The 20,202-nt window shown below is 34.3% G+C and overlaps 1 protein-coding gene across 1 annotated transcript in view; it reads left to right on the plus strand.

Annotated features, from left to right (window-relative positions):
- Positions 1-20,202, plus strand: part of IL1RAPL1 (interleukin 1 receptor accessory protein like 1) — a 685,866-nt gene that overhangs the window by 566,620 nt on the left and 99,044 nt on the right. The window lies entirely within an intron of this gene.

Raw genomic sequence — 20,202 nt, forward strand, 5'->3', positions numbered from 1 at the left:
CAGTTCTTATCTAGACTTCATGAAAAGTTATGCTTTTTTTCTCCCCTTTTCTCACAGGCCTGGGTTGAATAGGTGCTGACTAGATGTTATGCTTTGATCTTTCTTTCCAAGTCTTAAACTCTGTAAAATATATGTAGCAAAAGAGGGTATACATTAATGTTAAAACTGATGCAGATGTTTTTTACACAGTGCAAAGCATATTTACACTTTTGAATTTCTGATTTCATAGAAAAAAATTGATTTCTTATAACTGTATAGCTTTTCTTTTTATCTGGGGAAAAATCTTCTTTTTTACTACTCCTTAAGCCTCATGTTTCAGAGATTAAATAGTTCAAGGTCAAGAAATCCTGAAATCTGTATAAATTACATATAAATCTATGTGTTGAATAGATAAAGGATATTACCCCTACGGAGACCAAAGTTACTAGATAAACTTTTGATAACCTTTGAATATTTCTAGAAGCAAGAGTAGTTGTAACTTTAGCTGCTTAGATAGACATATCCTTTTACCCAATTCAAACCATATTTCATAGAATATTTAATGTCTACAACATAACAATAAAGACAAATCAGAAATATGAACCATGACAGAAGAATTTTTGACCAGTTAACATCTTCAAACATGAATAGATAAAAAGAAACAGGAATACTTTTTAATGTGGTCTTAAATTACATGTCTTTCTGCAGATAACTGTTTCTCCAGTGAAATTATTTATATTCTGTTCTCTAGTACACTTCCACATTAATTGGATATATAATTATCAGGGTAGGATATTTGCAAGTTTTGTAACAAAATTTGTCAATTATAATATATTTGAAAAATATCTTTACATTAAAATGTCAGAGCAGTTATTAGGGAGCTGCAAATTTCAGCTTCCCTTACTGAAGTCTTCTTGCTTTAACTTTTGGATCATTTCAAAGATTAATATCACTATAATATTACAGACTTCTTATGGGAGGATTGTATCTCAGAGAACTGATAATCTCACCCCATAAATAGTTCATCATGGATAATTTGCACATACTGTTATTATTTATGTTTATTGCAATGATGATGCAAACAAAACCACCAAGAAGAATATGGGCTTTGCATCCATCAGATTTCAGTCTGGATGAAATACATGAACTAGAAAAGAATATTTTATGCAGAGCTGGAAGTAAATATGATGTTAATTCTGTTGGTTTAAATGTGAAGGAAGGAGGAAGAGGTGAGTGAGGAGGTAAGAGTAAGGTAGGAAGGAAACGATTCAGTGCTCAACCAGCACTGCCAGGCAGTTGCTCTCCCTCAGGGTCTCTGCCAGCAGGCAAGAGACAATAGAGGTGCTTCTTGGACGCCAGGCATCACCCCACCAAAGCTGCCCTCAAAGCCTGCCAGATTTACATTCATCTTCCTTTTTTTTTTTTTGCAGAGGACGGACACAAGATAGGAAAGAATGCAAAAATAAATTACTGTATGTAGCTTGCTCAGTAATCACCTGAACAAATGTAGATTTCTTGAACTGATCCTCAGCTTAGTCACTGCATGGTATTCTGCTTCCTCACCCTGTTAATGGGATTCATGTCAAATGAATCTATTTCTTCACTTGTATTTACTGTTTCCTGGCAACCACCTCCCTTCAAAAACTAAAATCCTCTGCCACAAGAAAGAGTAGAGGACCCTTTCTCTCCCTTCTTCCCTCCTTCCCTGCCTTCTTTCACTCTTCTGGCAAAATCTCTTGGCCTTTATTCCATCAACAGTCAAGCAATCTTTACCTCAGTTACTTAGCTGAAATAACCATTAAGCAAAGTGATTAGGAACATGTCAAATCAGCTTATTAATTAAACTCAACAAAACTTATTCATATGAAAAATTCTGATTTATAAAATTAAATACCTGAAGTTTTATTTTCATTTTTGCAGCAGGTGTATTTCAACTAGGAAATTAAATGAATTTTAAAAAAGATTGCTTCATGCAAATATTTTTGTCATATAGCCTTATGGCAGAAAATTAATTGAAGGATAGACTTAGCAATGATAGAATATTAAACTATAAACATTTTTTAATTACTCAAATACAAATAATTATAATTTTCATTAGATTTTTAGAAAGTAGGCAGGGAAAATGCATACAAATACTAATCCAGGTAATTGTCCTGGGGGATTAATGGGAGTTTACTTGTAAGGGGAAACTTTTTAGTGAAGATTGAGTGTGTTTGTGCTTATGAATATGAAGGGAGGTACTGCTTAATATGTTGTTTCTGTTCCTTTTATTGGTTCTTGAATGCTACTTGGTTTTCATCTATTATTATACAGTTATTCTTGAGAGCTTGCTAACAGTGAACATTTGAAGATAATGTCAAAAAAGGAATTACATGACATAAACAGAAGGATGACAGCAGTAGACTAGACAAAAACAAAGATCTTTTTAGTCCTTTAACTTCAAGATGGACTGTAACAAATGCTTAGAGAAGAATAAATATGTGGTATTAATTCCTCAGTATATTCTCCTAGATTTCATTAACTTGCACATCAGGAAATTGCATTCTCAAGTTTAATTTTTTTTTTGTGGGTGGGGGGAAAGACCAATGCACCTACACACAACTAATAAGTTATAGTAACTCATGAAGAGTAAGAAACATACAGTTTCCTGGAGTTAGATGAGGTCTACTGAAAGATTAATAGTCCACATAAAAGTAGGTCAAGATGCAGTGATACTTCAGCTGGCACCAGCCTTACTGGAGCATGCTTTGTACAGAATCACAGAATCATAGAATCATTTAGATTGGAAAAGACCCTTAAGATCATTGAATCCAACCATAAACACCATGATACACCACAGAGTCTGGAAACAGCACATATATAGGACTCTTTGGATACACTTGGGTCTCCTGCAGGTCCTCAGTGTTAAGTAGTCCTGATACCGCACATAGAGACATGACTATGCAAGTGAGAGTTCAATGATGGTCCTCTCTTCAAGGACAGAAAAGAAACTATACAGAAAAGGAAGGGATATTTCCTTCTTTACAGTTAAGGAAGCAGAAATAAGATTCAGATGAAGGCACTAATCATACCCCATCTTGGAAGGAAAAGGCCCAAGGACCTGTTAAGCTATTTAGAAAAAGAGAAAAATAAAAGGACTGAAATTTGAAATACATTTTCCTTCTGGTCACGTCTGTAATTTGGACCTCAGTCTCTTGATCTGAAATTCAGTACCCTACCTCCTGTTCCTCTAAAAATCCTGATTTTTCTTCATTATCAAAAGAGATGGACTAATAGTAAGAAGGCAGTTGAAATTATCACATAGTGTCGAAATTAAGTTCCTTAGTCTGTGACAAAAGGTGTTAGATTTTATTCACTTTGCAAAGAGAGAAGTATCTGAGGCAGCAATTTCAATAATACCTACTCTCAGAGATCTGCAGTGGGATTAAGATTTACAAGTCAGTCTGTTAAACAACAATAACAAAAAAAATTACTTTCCTAGTTCTGGTTTAAAATTCTTGCTACCACAATTTTCCTAAATAATCCACATTAATTAACAATACACAGAAACATCATGAAACTATTAAGATGGCCTTTTCTAAAATACAGAAGGTCTTTATTGCAAAACAATTTTTACTTTATTTACTTTCAATAATAAATAGAATTGAGAAGTTTAGATATATAAAATAATGGGTGATATAGACTGAATTTTATTAACCCTTTTCAGTATCAGCAGAAGAGAATTCAAAATTAAATTGAACACATTTTGAATGATAAAATCTATAGAGAACATGTAAATAATCTATGGAACTCAGAACTATATGGAATCATGTTCAAGTAAATAAAATTCTAGGATCTAAAGTTGTAGTATTGCAGGGACTATTAATAGTGTCCAAAGATTAAAATTAAGCTATTAAACATATTATTTCTGTGTACTGAGCAAGAAATTTTCTTCTGAACTTATGCTTTTTTTCTTCTAGCTCTAAGACATAGATCTGAAGTTTCTATTTAAAGTTGACTTTAAATCTTTTGATATATTAATTACCTATTGATTTATTTTTTCACATGTCAAAGAAAAACCCCAGAAATAACACTGAATTCTCATTTCATTATTACATCAGAGGAAAGATGGATGTTTATGCTAAAATGGAGAATCGTAGAGAGGGAGGAAGCTCACAAATGAAGATGATATTTCCCAGCAATTAAAGAATACATGATTTGGTAGCAAAAGGGGACTTGACATATTCAGGCAGCTACCAGATAAAGCATATAGCAAAGCACAAAGTGTCTGACAGTGCTTGCAGTTGGTGCTTTTTTATTTCACCAGAGAGGGACAGGAAGAACTTTTCAGTTTGACTCTGATCAGTGGAATGATTTGTTGACTCTGACCATGGACTCACAGGGCCTCATGATTGTTAAGAAAAAAAGGAAGAAGAGCATTAGAAAAAAAGAAGCTTTAAGATAGCAAATTTAAAACTCCGAGGATTGGTATGTTAGTATTATCTTCTGTGATTCTGTGTATGTTACACTAGAAGAGATAAATATAAATCTTGAAAAAAAGGGGGCTCAGGAGAGTTCAAGATTCCTTAATGATATTATTTTGAGGACACATTAATATTTTTCAATGCAGAAATTTGGATCAGAAGTTTAACAAGCCACTACTATGGCTGAATCACAAGCTCTTCAACTGTATGAAACTCAAGTATAAAGCAGAAACAAAAAGTACAGAGGAATGGTCACATATGCTGTAGGCAGAAAACTAGGAAAACACAAAACTTCCCTCAGGAACTAAATTAAATACATTACATTAAAGAAACAGTATTTAATTCTAAGAGGACTAAGGCTCTGTTTCTGACACAAGTTTGGTTTATTGTTGCAATAGACAATTTTCTGTTGTCTGTGAAACAATAATTGCTTTTTTCCTTTAAGCTTCAGATCATCTTGCATTGCCTTCTTTTGGCCAGGCTAGGGCTAAAATTGATACTTTTTTCTGTTGAAATAAAATTCAGATTATGCTTCCAGTAGTTTGCTTTATTATAACTTGAACAGTAAAGTATTTCCCTTTTCATTTTTACTCCAGGTAATGCATGGTGGGAATAATCTGAAAAGCTTGAAATCTCTGTGTTATGTTGCATAGAAAAATGATTCCTCTAAAAAAAAAGATATAAAGGCCTGGATTATGGAACTCAGATTTTAATGATGCTAAAATGAATTCTTTTTCCCACACACAGCAGTAGTGTAATTGACAGATGATTATATATCAGCATTTGCCAGGAATATCGCAAAGCACTTGAAGCTTGGCAAACGGTGTGTTACATTGTGATTGGTAGAAAAATCTTCAATTCTCTCTTGGGGAAAGGCCAATCCTGCATCAACTGAAATGCTACCCCATACTCTTTACATCACAAAATGCCAGCTGCACACACTGGACATGCTCCTAAAAAGATAGATTTTACTTATTTTTAATAGAATTGAATATTTAAGAAAACAAGATTTTATCAAATTTTACTTTCCATCTGTTAACATCTCTGAACTCAGAAGATGCTCATGGATTCACCTCTGGATTTCAAATCAAAAGTGAGTGACAAATTTAACAGTGGTAATTCATTGCCAAGGGGTTGTAACAAGCCATATCTTGAAACCCTGGAGCTCCTTCCATTCACTGTCTCTGAGTTTGATGTAAGCTTCCAGTTGTGCAGCCCAAATAAATATGTATATTCAGAAAAGCTTGTGATTAAACACTGTTGTGATTATTTTGTGTGGTCTATCAGGGTAGCTGGGTTTATGAAAGCTTTTTAAGAAGTGTTAACCATCCTATATAATTATTGCTTAAATGGTATAGCACATTGCCAAATTATATTTGTAATGTAAGTTTATGCACATATATGCACAAAATAATTTATTGAAATCTATTTTATGACAAGCTAGTATTTTTAAATATTGAATTTTACAATGTTATTCACTTAATGTGTCATCTTGCTTTTCTTCTGGAAGAAAACATTAGCCGTCTTCGAAAATAAAGCAGATATAGTTTCCCAGTAGTTTCTTACAGGAGCAGATAATTTTGCAACAATTTGTATTTGCAAAAAAAACCTCCAATATCGAAGCTCATGAAGTTGTTACTTAATGTAAATTTTAATAAACATGTTTTGATTGCTCCTTATGTGTTTTTCATCAATGACCTTTTTTTATTTCTCCTTTGTAAGCCTGAGTATTTTTTAAGTATTGTTTTCTAAGAATAAACATTGTTCACCAAATATACAGGCAGACTGATAAAACTTTTGATAGTTTGAATTCAAATTATAGAAAGACAACCTCTAAGTGAGGTAATATTTTAGGCCATGACCAATGTGATGACTGACTCCTAGTAGGAGCGGCTTTCTATCTGCTATTGAATAGCTGGGTGCCATCTTGTTTTCTGACATCTGAGCTGAAAATACAGTGCTGTTAGATGGACTGATTTCTTCTAATTGAATGATAAACTACATAACTGATGTTAAATAAAGGGATATTTTGAGGCTGTAGAAACAGGAATTAAAAAAACAAAAAATAAACCTGACCGTTTCTGGCCTACATTTCTTGTAGACCTGAATTAGTTATTTTTCAGTGATCGAAATAATTACATAGCAGTTATGTATATATTAAAATGCAAGTAATTTGTTGTTTCACTAAAAAGAGAGAGCATCTGAAATCCCATGATATTTTGAATGCTAATTATTTTCTTTAAAGTAAATGGAACAGCCTCTTTACTGTCAGTTGCTATCCTTTAGGACAAATAATCTATGTACTTTGTGAAAAAAAGTAATCAAAAAGGCCTGCATAATGAAATGTGCTTCTTTGAAAACTTATTTCTAGAATACTAGTGCAAAAACCCTTCTGAGACAAAACTGGCAAAGCCTTTTTAACCAAATGGATATCTTTTCCCAGAGTGTATCTTCATTCTGATTGTGATCAGAAGGTGTGTTTCACAGTATAGAGTCCAGATTCATTCATCAGTAAAAAAATAAGTATAAATAGTAACCTTTTAAGTTTTTTTCTAGAAATACTGTAAATGCTTAATTAGGATTGAAGTTATCGCTGGTGTGATGGTACCTTCATATATATCCTAAATGACATTTATTACCAGAACCTCATGCATTTTAAGTCAAGAAAAAACATGGGGAGCAACCTAAGCTGTGAATGCTGTAAAGAAAGCTCAGTAATGAAGCGTGATGATGAGGCTCTAATCATTACTTTCAATGGCAATTGTGCAGTGTACTGAGGACTTCAACTCCTAAAGAAAGACGGACAATGAATACCAAATTTTGACCTACCTTTTAAGACATTCTTAACTAGAATAATTTAATTGGGATCACATAATTACTAAAAAGACAATCTCAAGTGCATTATCCTCATTCTGAGTCAGCCCTGCATACCTTGTTATCCTGTTAGAGTTTGTCAAAAAATTGTCACAGGAGACTGAATCTTACAGAGGATAATAACCCTACTGCTGCTTCTTCAAGCCTCAAACCTGATTTATGAAATAATGAGAGGATTCTACTGCTGTGAAGAAACTTTTCCACTTGTTTTGGATTTTTTTTTAAGCTAGACCATCCAGTTACATCTGTCATAGCAGGGGTAGGGATTTCAAAAAAATATATATATTTTGAATGGAGACTTCATGGGTTTTGTTCATTGCACTGTTTTCCAAGGTGTCTAAAAGTCTCTTGCTTGCTGAGTTATATATATTCTTAATGATCCCTTTCCATCTCTGTAGAAAGGAAAAAAACATGGAAATAATACTTTTTAGGATGACATATCATCTGTTTTTTTACAAAAAATTTGGAAGTAGAATTTATTTTGGTTTCCTTTTCCATTTTATCTGAATCCACAGTGAAGTTTGATGGTATACTACTAGAATATATGTCTTGGTGTTATTGTTTTACCATTTGTGAAGAACTAAGTTACTTATTTACTTTGTTATTTGTGCCCAGTCCCAAAGCATTTCAGTCCTACCAAAATGAAGGTATTTTAAACAACAGCTAAGATAAATAATTTTCAGACAAAATCTTCCAACATACTTGGCTTTTATGTCAATAAGAAAGGCTAATATAAAGATAAGACTAATAAAAATCTTTTGCTGTTGCCATTGATGTTTGGATGCTGTCATTGTCACTGTCCTCAATAGCAAATATTAAACTATCTTTTCTGTATTTCGTTTTACTTGGTCATCATTCACTTCTTCAGAGACCACAGTAGCCCTATCTGAGCCACTTCCTCCAACAGCTCCCAATGCCACAGGCAATCATGTTTTGTCTCTATAGATACTGTAAATTCCAATACTGGTCCCCCTCTGGAACTCATTGTGCAGTTTTGAATTTTACCTGCAAGTTCACTGCTTTGCATTCATTTGCCAGACCATGCAAAGTTCTGTATCATTCATGATGTGAGATTTAAAAAGGAGAGAATCACCTTTAACTTTACTTGTCTGCAAGAAGCTTTTGAAATCAGCTAAAAAAGAGACAAGCCATTGCTGACATCAGGCTTGGCTTGCACAAAAAAATCAATCTATAACCAGATCAGTCACTCCTGTGAGTGCATCCAACAGCTCTCATATCTTTCTACTTGAAGTGCTTCCATATGGAATTGCTATACATAGATTTTCTTTCTCTATGCTTCTATCAGTGTTTGCTACTTGCCTCTATTGTTTATATCAGCAATTTTATTTCAGATTTTAATGACAACTAAATAAGCATAAGGCAATTTGGAAATGAGTGAATTACAGTATATCTAAAAGTATTTCATGTAGAAAATCAGAATAATAACAAAATCGGAAAATCAGAAAATCAGGAAATGTTAGTGATCAGGTTAAATGTGGGTATAGCTTTATGACCCATAACTGAGAGTGTACCCATACTAACAAGAGTAGTTCAGCATACTATATACTATGAGATGAGTGAAATCCATTAGTGGTACACCATGCCCCGTATATCAAAAAGCTGAATAACACCTTGTTACACTTCAAGAGAAATATTTCAATGTATTTTTGTGACTTGATATGGTGGAAAAAATTTGGCAGAAGTTAGGGATAGAAGTGTTCGAGTGTAAATAATATGAATCATGATGACATTGTTGATATGGTGAGATGCAATCAGGACCTCCCAGATGCAGATGGGCTTAGAGTGTCTTGGAAAGAACCAAGGTTTCATGCTATTTTGAGTTTTAGTGATAGGAACAGGAAGCAAAAATTAGTAAATAACATGTGTCTTTCATATGGATACACTATGGAAACAAACAGAAAAGTCCTCTGTATACAGAACATACCACCAATGTATAGGTTTTTTACTCTTCTGAGTACATAGGATTAATTCATCTCATGACCTAGAATTAATTATCATATGGATTATTTGATCAATGGAAATTAAACAATTTATAACTAAAAACAGTCCAAACTGATTGAGACTATTACTGGTAATTTTTTCCTGGCCAAAAATAATTATCTAACATGTCATAACATTTGGAAATATCTCACCAACATATATGGTAACTATTTTTAATAAATCTCACTTGATTTGACAGTAGCATAGGTAATTCCCATGTCTTTGCCTAAGCATTAGTAAAAGCTTGATGTTCCTAGCATATAAATAGAAATGTACAAAATCTTTCAAATGACTGGCAATTAACAACTACTTCTTAAATTAAATTAAATTAAATTAAAATAAAAAAGAGATGAAAATGAAACTATTTTAATTGTGCTTGCATTTCTTAAAAATAAGGTTTTGAGACACTGTCATAGGAGAAAACAAATTGCATGGACTCAATTTTTTTGTTCTTTTACTTTTTGACCTTATTAATATACACATTTTTAATCTAAGAAGTTTTTAATTGTAAAATGAAGTCACAAGACATTTCATTGTTATGGAAATTTGGTCTATATCTATTCAAAAGCGTCTAAAATTACCAAATCTAGTATGTCAACAGATAAGCAAAACTTAAAAGGCAGATGCAGCTGATCCTCAGTTTGTATCAAACACAAACGAATCAAAATCTATATTACAGTGAGTTACTCTTCATTGCATGCAATTGGCAGAAAAAAATGAAGTAGTTTTCTTTGTTCCTTATTGCTTTGTCTTCCGTATCAGTTTCTGTTGAACATTCATTAAATATATAATAATCAACTGAATTAAAACAAGAACATGAAAAGAATCTTCTGAGGTTTGTCTTCAAAGGAGCATTCTATATTAGCAGGTATAATTTAGTCCTAAATTGTTTTCGGGTGCAATGTTTATAGCAATAACTACATACTACATCAACCTTTTCTTAATTTTCACCCATAATTATTTACATATGAACACAGAAACAGCATTTTACTTACTGCTAGGCAGCTGAGCAGTGTCACTGGCATAATTTAGAACATGGCTGATTAAAATGAATGGGTTTCTATAATGTTCTTTTCAGCACTTACTGCATGAAAGTTATTAAAATATTCTATGCAACAATACCCTCTTTTTTATATAGTAATAGTAAGCATGTATATTTCATCTATTTTTCACCTGCTTTCTTCCAAACTGAAAGTAGATTGAAAACTCTTTAACAGTAGTATGATGATTTATATATACTCTTAATGTTTTAAATAGTTCTCTGGATGTAACCTAGAACTGGAGGAGTATCTTGAATACACCACTCCAGCTTCACCCTAATGATGACATCCTTCCCTGTAGCCAAAGATTTAAAATCACCTTTTGTATAATTCAGCATACTGTGTTTCTTCTTTTTTCCATAGTTGCCAGGGGAGAATAAGGATATTATTGATATGAATTTCAATAGCCTGTAGCTGTCATTATTTTTAATATTTGCTTGCTTAATGTCATTTTCAGAAACTACTATGGGTTATTTTCTCCCAACTATGTAAATGGCTTTTATCACCACTCTGCATCAGTTACTACAGAAAATGAATTACTCTCCTTTATCACAGTCAGGAAAGAGCAATGACAGCACTCAGTGTTCAACAAAGTTAACAAGTCTTCCATCATAACCAAACAGAGAATGCTATATTTTGATAAATTCTTTGTTATAAATACTCTAAATAAATAAATACTCTAAAATAAATGCTTCTGGTGTGTGATCACTCTGCGAGCACAAAACAGTAACCTAATTAGCAATAGCACGCATGCAAATGATGTTGTTCATGTTAAGGAACTTTGCATAATGCTGTTACGGTTAGTAAAACAATTAAATGGTAGTTACATGTAATTATTAATCATTTTTTTTAAACTTCTATATACTAAATTTAGTTCATTTTAAAGACCTAAATCAAAATAATTCTTTGCATTACATCTATCAAGACTTAATAAATTTTTTTGGTTTTCTCTTTTTAATTTGTATATCATTGTTGATTAACCCCAGGCACTTAATTTAAAAAGTTATTTGTTATTTCCCACTCTTTAAAACAAAGGTTTATAAGGATACTACCTTAGATTGAAAAAGAGTCTAATCCACAGATACATTTTTACGATTCATTTATTCTAGCTGTGGAGATCATTTACATTATTAATTTCTATCCAGTGTCTTTTTACAAGAGACAGAAAAGGAAATAGTTCTAAGCTTAAACAATAACTGAAAATTCTTTGAATATCACCATTCTCTCACATACTCACAGTTTCATGCATAGATAGCAATGCAATGGATTCAAGATGTTGTTTACTGCTCTCTAGCCCTAGGGATAATAGTTTATGTCTATGGCTATGGAGGCAAATATGTCCCAGTGCTGTACCTGTAAGGCTACATTTTGTGGGACAAAATGTGTTTTATCAAAGTCATGTGGAAAGATACTGTGTGAGAGGCACTAACAGCTGGCTTTTCATCTGTTTGCAGAATTCACCCTATACTCTGTGTATTAATGAGACTGTAAGCATAATATACTGATACTTTTAATTTAGCAGTTTATAAAACATAAGATAAATGCTTTGAGAATGGGGCTGGCATAATGCTTCCTCCTGCTTTTTCTCACATCTTACTTTCACATGACATATGGATCCTTCTCAAGGTGAGAAAGAAAAAGTTGAAGGTGTTGCACTGATACTCTGTGTGGGCAATAGATGAATCCTTTTTTCTGGCTTGCTTTGTAAATGTAGAATTAGTTTTAAGTTTTCATAGCTAGTGAAAAGACAACTTTTAACTGCAGTGCTTGCCACAGTATAAGCACATAGGTATCAAACTCAGGCCCTGGTCTGTCAGACATATCCCTATCAAGAAGGCCTGGAGGGGAAGGCTGAGAGGTCACACTTGACAGACTGGGGAAATGAGCAGAAGAAAACCTTGGAAAGTTCAACAAAGTGCAAAACTCTGCATCTGGGATGGCAAATATGTCAGGGAGCAGTGTGAGGTGGTGATCAGCTACTCAGAAACTACTCTGTAGGAAAGGCCCAGGGAGCCCAGACATTTGTCAAGCTTAATGTGAACCAACAGTGAGCCCTGAGACACAGGCAGCCTCAGCCCTGTGGGCTGTATTGAGAACAGTGAAATCTGCAGTAGAAGTGATCCTTCCCCAACACTGGGCATCTATAAGTCTGTGTTTGGAGCAGTGTTGTCATAGATTTGTGTGAAGCCATTTCTGGTAATGGGGAAGGGACTGTAAAGATGACTCTCATAAGAAGTTATTTGAAATTCTCCTCAGCTCTGAGTTAGACCCACTTCTGGGGCTGAGCCAATTAGGTACCTGCATGATCACTTTTTAAGAAGAAGCAGCTGGAAGAGGAAGGTTCTTCCTGTTCCTTCTTGTTCTGTCCTTCCTTCTTTTCTGGCTGGTGGTGCAAGGAGTTGAAAGACAGAGAGAAGTGACCGTGTGAACACCAAGGTGAGTGAGGGAAGAGAGGAGGAGGTGTACTGCAGCAGAGACTCCCCTGCATCCTGTGGAAGGACTGGTGAAGCAGAGATTTGTTACACTTTATAAAAGACCCTGTGTCAGGGGTAGTGACTATGCCCAGAGGAAGCCCTGTCCCATAGGAGAGACCCTGTATTTGCAGAATCCGTAGCTGCTGGGAAGAACTCACACCAGAGAAGTTCGATAAGGACTGTGTCCCATCGGAAGGACTCCATATTGGAGCAGTAGAAGAATGTGAGGAGTCATCCTCCTCTAAGAAGAGAGAAGCAGCACAGACTATCTGTGAGAGACTGACCACATCCCCCATTCCTTAGTCCCCAGGCTGTTGAGGAGGAAGGAGGTAGAGATATTGGGACCAGTGAGCTGAGCCCAGGAAGAAAGGAGAGATGAGGGAGGGAGATCTTAAAGTGCTGGTTGTAATTTTCTTATCATCCTGCCCTATTTTTACTTTTTGTTCTGTTCAGTTCTGTTCTGTTTCTTGTAGGTAGAATAAACTTTCCTTACTTCCCTCTCTAAGTCAAGCAGTGGAGTCCTCCCTGCCCTTGTCTTCATCACAACATCATTTTTCCATTATTATGATGTCAATCCGCATTGGCACATCTCATCTGGTATGAGGACAGAGTTTTTCACAATCTCCCTGTAGATATCTTAGTTCACTTTTCCAACTACTCTCATTTTCTTAATTTCTGTCAAGAAGGGTGGCAAGCCAGTATTACAAAAAATATCACAAGCAAAAATCAAATGATGAACCTCTATTTAAAAAACCAAACATTAGCAGCTACCTTGAAATCTCGCTGGAGATATACATGCATATGTATATGGCAGCCCAGATTTTACGGGAGTCTCCAAAAGCCATGCAGAACCTCTTTATCCTTTTCTGCTGTGGGATACCATTCTTTACCTTCCAAATCTGTTTGAGTGACTACTTTTCCCGAAATGTTTCTGTAAAATGTTGTTTATCTCAGAGAGTTCTGCACTATATTGGTCTCATTTATCTAATGTCTTTAAAGCCTATTGCTTTTTATTAAAAAAATGTCACTATATATCTCAGAGCAGTGGGAAAATTAACAGTGAAAATATTCAGCTCCAAGATATTTCATTGTTTTCTGACTGAGTTGTAAAATTCAGATAACTTACCATAGTTTCTAGCACATCTTTACATGGACTCAACATGGATATTTTGAATACTGTAGAAATTTGCAATGCTTCGATCTTCTTGTTTTCATTCCCCCAAAGACAACAACTTATACAAAGAGTGATATATATGTACCTCTTTTCCAGCTCTTGCTTTAGCTCAGATAGCATGATATACTTCTGTTATGGAACAGTGACCAAAAAATGGAATTATTTTTTTCATTTTTGTTTAAACTGACACATCTCTGGGCAGCTTTACAGTTTTTTGATAAAATTTCACTTGTCAAAAATATTTTAGTAGCTCTACTGTAAAGCAAGTTATTTATTTTTTGCCAACAATCTGCTCTGTGTAAACTTCACCAGGATCCACTTAAATAACCTGTGACTGAATAAAACCTATGGAAGTCAGAAAGGTATTTTGGATGTGATGGAGGAAGGAGAAGATAAGGAATGGGAGGACATGGAGACAGTGGATTACCTTCTTTTGCCTAAGCAGGCAACCTGTCCCAGCATGTCTCTGCTGCCCCTGTTTTGCAGCACCTTGTGAGCTCTGTTGAGGAAGTACACTTGAGAAGAACACTGCTTGACTGGAAGTATAAGAAGTAGTCATGTGTGGCATAATTTTCTTTCTTTCATGGACAAGCTGGTCATATTAAACATTTATTTACAAGGAAAGTTTAAAATTTTTGCTTCTAGTGACTGATCTGAATGCTTTCCTTGGGGAATCCATGCCCAAGGAGTTTCTGAATTCAGACCAAACGTTTCCATGTCATCTAGAAACTTTTCAGGTTTTCTATCCATATTCTATTTTCCATCACATCTTCAACTTTCTAAATTGCTTAGAGAGAAAAAAAGGAGGTTTTAAAATGTCAGTTATTTCCAAAGTCAAGCATTTTGGTGTAGAAATAAGAACTGGATGTTTACAACAATGTCTTACGTTTTTCCAACAAGGAGAACTGTCATTTCTAGAAATTTCTTGCCAACATAGTTTCTCTTTACTCCAGTTTCTCATGAATTAATATTCATAACTAAAACAAAATCCTTCAGACTACCTATTCTTTATCACCATCTTTGAATGAAGAAAAATGCTGCAAAACATTTACTGTTCAGAGATGTCATTCCTCATTCCCAGATTGGTTCCTATTGCAAAACCAACAAAAATGCAAGAAGTGTTGCAATTCAAGCTTTTCAGATGATAGTAAAATACCACTGGAAAAAAAAGAGCGTAGACGATGTCAGCCATCTGTTGTTAAAACCCATCAAAATTTATTTATTGTAATTCTTTCATAAGGATCATGTTTTAGAAACAAACACACGGGCATTTGTTGGCAACAGCAGGCCTTCTTAAATTGTAATAGGATGAAGAAATATTTCTATTTCCCTGATGATACAGTATTTGGAAAAAAGCAGATAAATTTAGCAGATAAACCAGAAACATCCTAAATGAACAAACACATTATACTTCCTTGCAGAGCTGACAAGATGTTCTAATATTATAAATCAGTCAGATGTTATAAACAGAAGTCTGCAACACGTTCTTTCTTAGTGACTCACTCAATTACATCAAACATGATGTTGACAGAAATTAAAGAGGAACAAGAGCATAAAAATTGAACTTAATGTGAAAAAGATCTGAAAGAGAGGCAAAGAATTGCAGTTATTTTCATTGAATTTCAGGTCTTTAAAGACCTTCATGTGCATGTCAGTTCCGGCCTGGAAAAAAAAAATCTGATATTTAACAATTTATTTTTTAAGGTGTGAGCAACAGTTGCAAAGTAAGTTCATCACTGAAATGGTAGAAATATTTTTATGTATGGATTTGACTGATGTCTATTATTCGTAGCATAACATATGTAAGTATGTTTTCAGTCTAAAAAAAGAATTTGAGAGTCAAGAAGTTGCTCTCCTTTGAAACTTAACTAAGCACATCACAAGGATTTTAAGGTACTTCTAAAGTGGGAAAATCCAGGATTTCTAATTATATTGAAAATTATGTAATTACATTCAAATATGGAAAAGACAGTTAATATTCTTCTGAAATAACATTAACAAAAATTCAAATTTTTTAATGTTATAGAATATGTTGTATACAGTTATAATAAATTTATTCTTTATATTAGTGTTTTTCTTTTTTTGGTATCACCATACGATATTGAGAATGCTTTTTTCTCTTTCATTGTCTTTTTTTTCTGGACAAGTATACAGTTCACTTATATGAAAGCATGAAAAATTGTGCCTCATTATGTTATTAAAAAATTTGAAAATAAGAAAATTCTGCCTCTGGAAGATGCATTTCTTATGGTAATAAGTTTAAAATTAATTTGAACTTGTATTATGAAATTCTAGCTCTAGTGAAGGGAGAGGAATATTGTTATTTATGTAAATTGAACAAGGATGTCATCCATTAAGTAATTTCCTCAACAGAAAAGCTGATTTAAATCAGGGAGAGAACTCCTTCCTCCTTCAAGAAAGCAAGTAAGGACAAAACAAAAAAAAATCAGATACTGCTTAAGAGGCTAGAATGAGTCTCAAGAAAGCAGATTGGTGCACAGCACACGTGAGACGTTGCTGACTATCCTTCTTCACAATACAGATCCCCAGGGGTTATTTCCAGGGCAATGTCTATGAATAGTAACAATGGTGAGAGGAGTAAATACATTTGATACATATGTATCTGTGCTGAATCTGTATCTACCTGGACAAGTAAGTTGCAGTAAATACTCTTAAATTGAGATAATATCTAAAATAATATATATATTTAAGATTAGTTGCATCTGAGGAGTGTGTAAAGTACTACAACTTTCATTCATTTAAATTGTTCCCTCAATATGGTTTTAATGTTGTACAGAGGTCTCTGAGTACCTCTCCTCTACCACTTGGTTCATCTTCAGTGATTTGATATGACTGAATGCATCAGTCCTATAGGTAAAATCATACTTTCAACTGTATCATAACACAAAAAGTTAAAGCATCTACTTTTTTTTTCATAGAATCATAAAATCACAGAATGGAAGGAGTTGGAAGTGACCTTTAGAGATCATCTAGTCCAACCCCTTTGTAGAAGCAGGTTCCCCTAGATAAGGTAACACAGGAACGCATCCAGGTGGGTTTTGAAACTCCCAGAGGAAGAGACTCCACACCCACCCTGGGCAGCCTGTGCCAGGGCTCCATCACCCGAACAGTAAAATAGTTTTTTTCTTATTTTTAAGTGGAACCTTTTGTGTTCCAGCTTCATCCCATTAACCCTTGTCCTGTTGCTAGCTACTATAGAAAAAAAAGGATGTTACACCTCCTGACACCCAACATTTAGATATTTATAAATGTTAATAAGATCACCCCTCAGTCTCCTCTTCTCCAGACTACACAGCTCCAGTTCTCACAGTCTTTCCTCATATGAAAGATGTTCCAGTCCCCTGAACATCTTGGTGGCCCTGCTCTCCAGCACTTCTCTGTCCCTTGAGCTGAGGAGCCCAGAATTGGACACTCCAGATGAGGCCTCACCAGGGCAGAGTAGAGAAGGAGAAGAACCTCCCTTGACCTGCTGGCCACACTCTTCTTGATGCATCCCAGGATGCCATTGGCTTTCTTGGCCACAAGGACACATTGCTGGCTCATGGTTAGTTTATTATCAATCAGGACTCCCAAGTCTCTCTCTGAAGAGCTGCTCTTCAGCAGTTCAATCCCCAGCCTGTACTGGTGCATGGGATTGTTCCTTCCCAGATGCAGGACTCTGTACTTGTCCTTGTTGAATCTCATGAGGTTCCTCTCTGCCCAACTCTCAAGACAGTCGAGATCCTGCTGAATGGCAGCACAGCCTTCTGGAGGATCAGTCAGTCCTCCCAGTTTAGTGTCATCAGCAAACTTGCTGAGGGTACACTCTGTCTCCTCATCCAGGTCATTGATGAAGATGTTGAACAAGACTGGCCCCAGAACCGATCCCTGTGGAACTTCACTGTCCACAGGCCTCCAACTCAATTCTATGCCATTGTTCACCACCCTCTGGACTCTGTCATTCAGCCAACTCTCGAACTTGGCTGAAATTGTAGAAATGAGCCCAGAATACTCTGCTATATTTAAATAAAATATCCATGTTCAGACAACATTCCATTGGGGAAAAAGAATTAAATAAAAAAATAAGCTTCTATTATATATTGATTAACATATTCTACACAGTTGTATGAAATGATAATCATAATTGTTAACAAAATATTTAAAAATATTTGTGATGTTACTAGATGACAATATTACATCCAAAATAATTGGTGAAAATATTAACTCACAATACATTTCCATTTAACAAAAAGATTTAGGTATTGTTTATTAAGTGTAAACCAAATAAATTAGATGTATTGTATTAAGCTCATTATTTATGGAGTTAGTTCAGTAAAGTAATGTTTGAAATCTTTCAAGAATCAAACCAGAAATGATGCAATCTAATCTCTTCATGAATAAAGATTCTGCGTAACGTGCAGGGACAGTCTTGAAATTCATTCATTGCACGCAATTTACTGCATGCAAAGAAAAGGTCATTAATCTCGAATTTCTTTAATAAGTAACAATTTCTGGAGTTTTGCAGAGAAGACCCTTGTGTACAAATCTTACTAATATCTTCAATTTTAGAAGTACTATTATTCAAAAAAAAAAAAAAAATTACTCTCCCTGTCAAATAATCAAGAGGTCATAGGGATCAGAGATAAATGGTGATATTAGTGAGAATTATGGAGCTATTGCATAAACTTTTCTTTGACTACCTCCACACATCTTTTTATTACAGTCAAGCTGTATATGTATATAATGGAATAGAATAGAATGGAATGTACTAATATAGCACAAACAAGGAATATAAATTGAGAAAGCAATTTGAAAAATAGACTACATGTCACCTTTTGTCTGAAAATCATTTGAAAACCCCAAAACAACTTTTTGAAGTTCAAAAGGGGATAGATAAGTAGGCATGAAGAAGAAAGCTGCTTCTTATGTTGATGTTGTTATAAATATCTCACATGGTTAAAGAGTTAATTTTTCTAGTCAATTTTTGTTACACAGCTAAAGAGTTAATTTCATGAGCATCTGCAATAAGACTTGGCAATGATCTGATTAGTCAATATATATCATCAAGCAAAAATGTGATGTGGAAGAAAATTATTATCTGGAATCGTTCTCCCATATGTCATTGCCTTTATAATGTTTATATTATTAGCAAAAAGAAGCTAAAATGTATAAAGCATTTTGATTAAGTTTTTCCATTCATAAAAATATTCTTCAGATTCAGTATAGCTCAAGAAGCTTCCCACTTCCTATCTGTGATACTGTTAATCCATGCAGTCTAATAAGGTCCACACAAATGCATTTTTTCGTGACAGTGAGATCATCTTCATGAAATGAAAAAGCAAGACTTTTTTCTGTAGCAAAGAACACCTGGCAAAGAGTAATGACATTTTCTTCTTCAGCCTACTTTGGGATTTATTGTCTTAGACATGTAAAACTTCCTACGCTGCACATCAGTCATGTTTGCAGCTCAGCAGAATTTAAGCCTTCCTACCTGTCTAATTAATATCACTAAATTATGTACTCCTGAATGTAAAATCCATGACACGATATTAATATTTGAAAGAAAATGCTATTAAACGCATGCCTATGGTTCAACACACCGTTAAATGAATAAAAGTACAATCACACAAGCTCTGGTGCTTATTTCATTCTACTTTGTTTCCATAGTAACTATAAATAGCTAATTGTGGTACTCTCGCAATGATTTTTCCTTTTTCTTTCCCAACAACAGATATTGGTTATTTTATAGAAGACAAGATCCTGTGCAGGAAATGTCAACAAATTGTTTTACATTGTTCAGACAACAGCTAAGCTAATTGTTAGGATAAATAGCATTTTGTTACCTGGAAGTGTCTAGTGACTTTCCAGAGGAATAGATTTTATTATCCGTCTTGATTAATATCTTAAGTTTTGCTGGGAAAGTTGGAATAGTTCTCACATGAATGCTCTTTACTGATGATATATAAAACAGGAGAGAAATACTGTCAATGGTAATGTTACTGCAAAGAAGTAACAAAATTTATATTGAGGTTTGGTATTCATATGGAAATTAGAAATTTGGCCTCAAAATATCACCTTGGAAAAAAATATGAACAAAAACATTTCCAGAAAAAGAAAACATTGTCAGTTAAAGACATGAAGCAAAGTCTAGCAACATTCTCAAATTTATTCCAGAGATCTTGATTATGGATAGCAGG

The sequence above is a fragment of the Colius striatus genome, chromosome 1 (genome assembly GCF_028858725.1).
Source record: "Colius striatus isolate bColStr4 chromosome 1, bColStr4.1.hap1, whole genome shotgun sequence".
Classification (NCBI taxonomy): domain Eukaryota; kingdom Metazoa; phylum Chordata; class Aves; order Coliiformes; family Coliidae; genus Colius; species Colius striatus.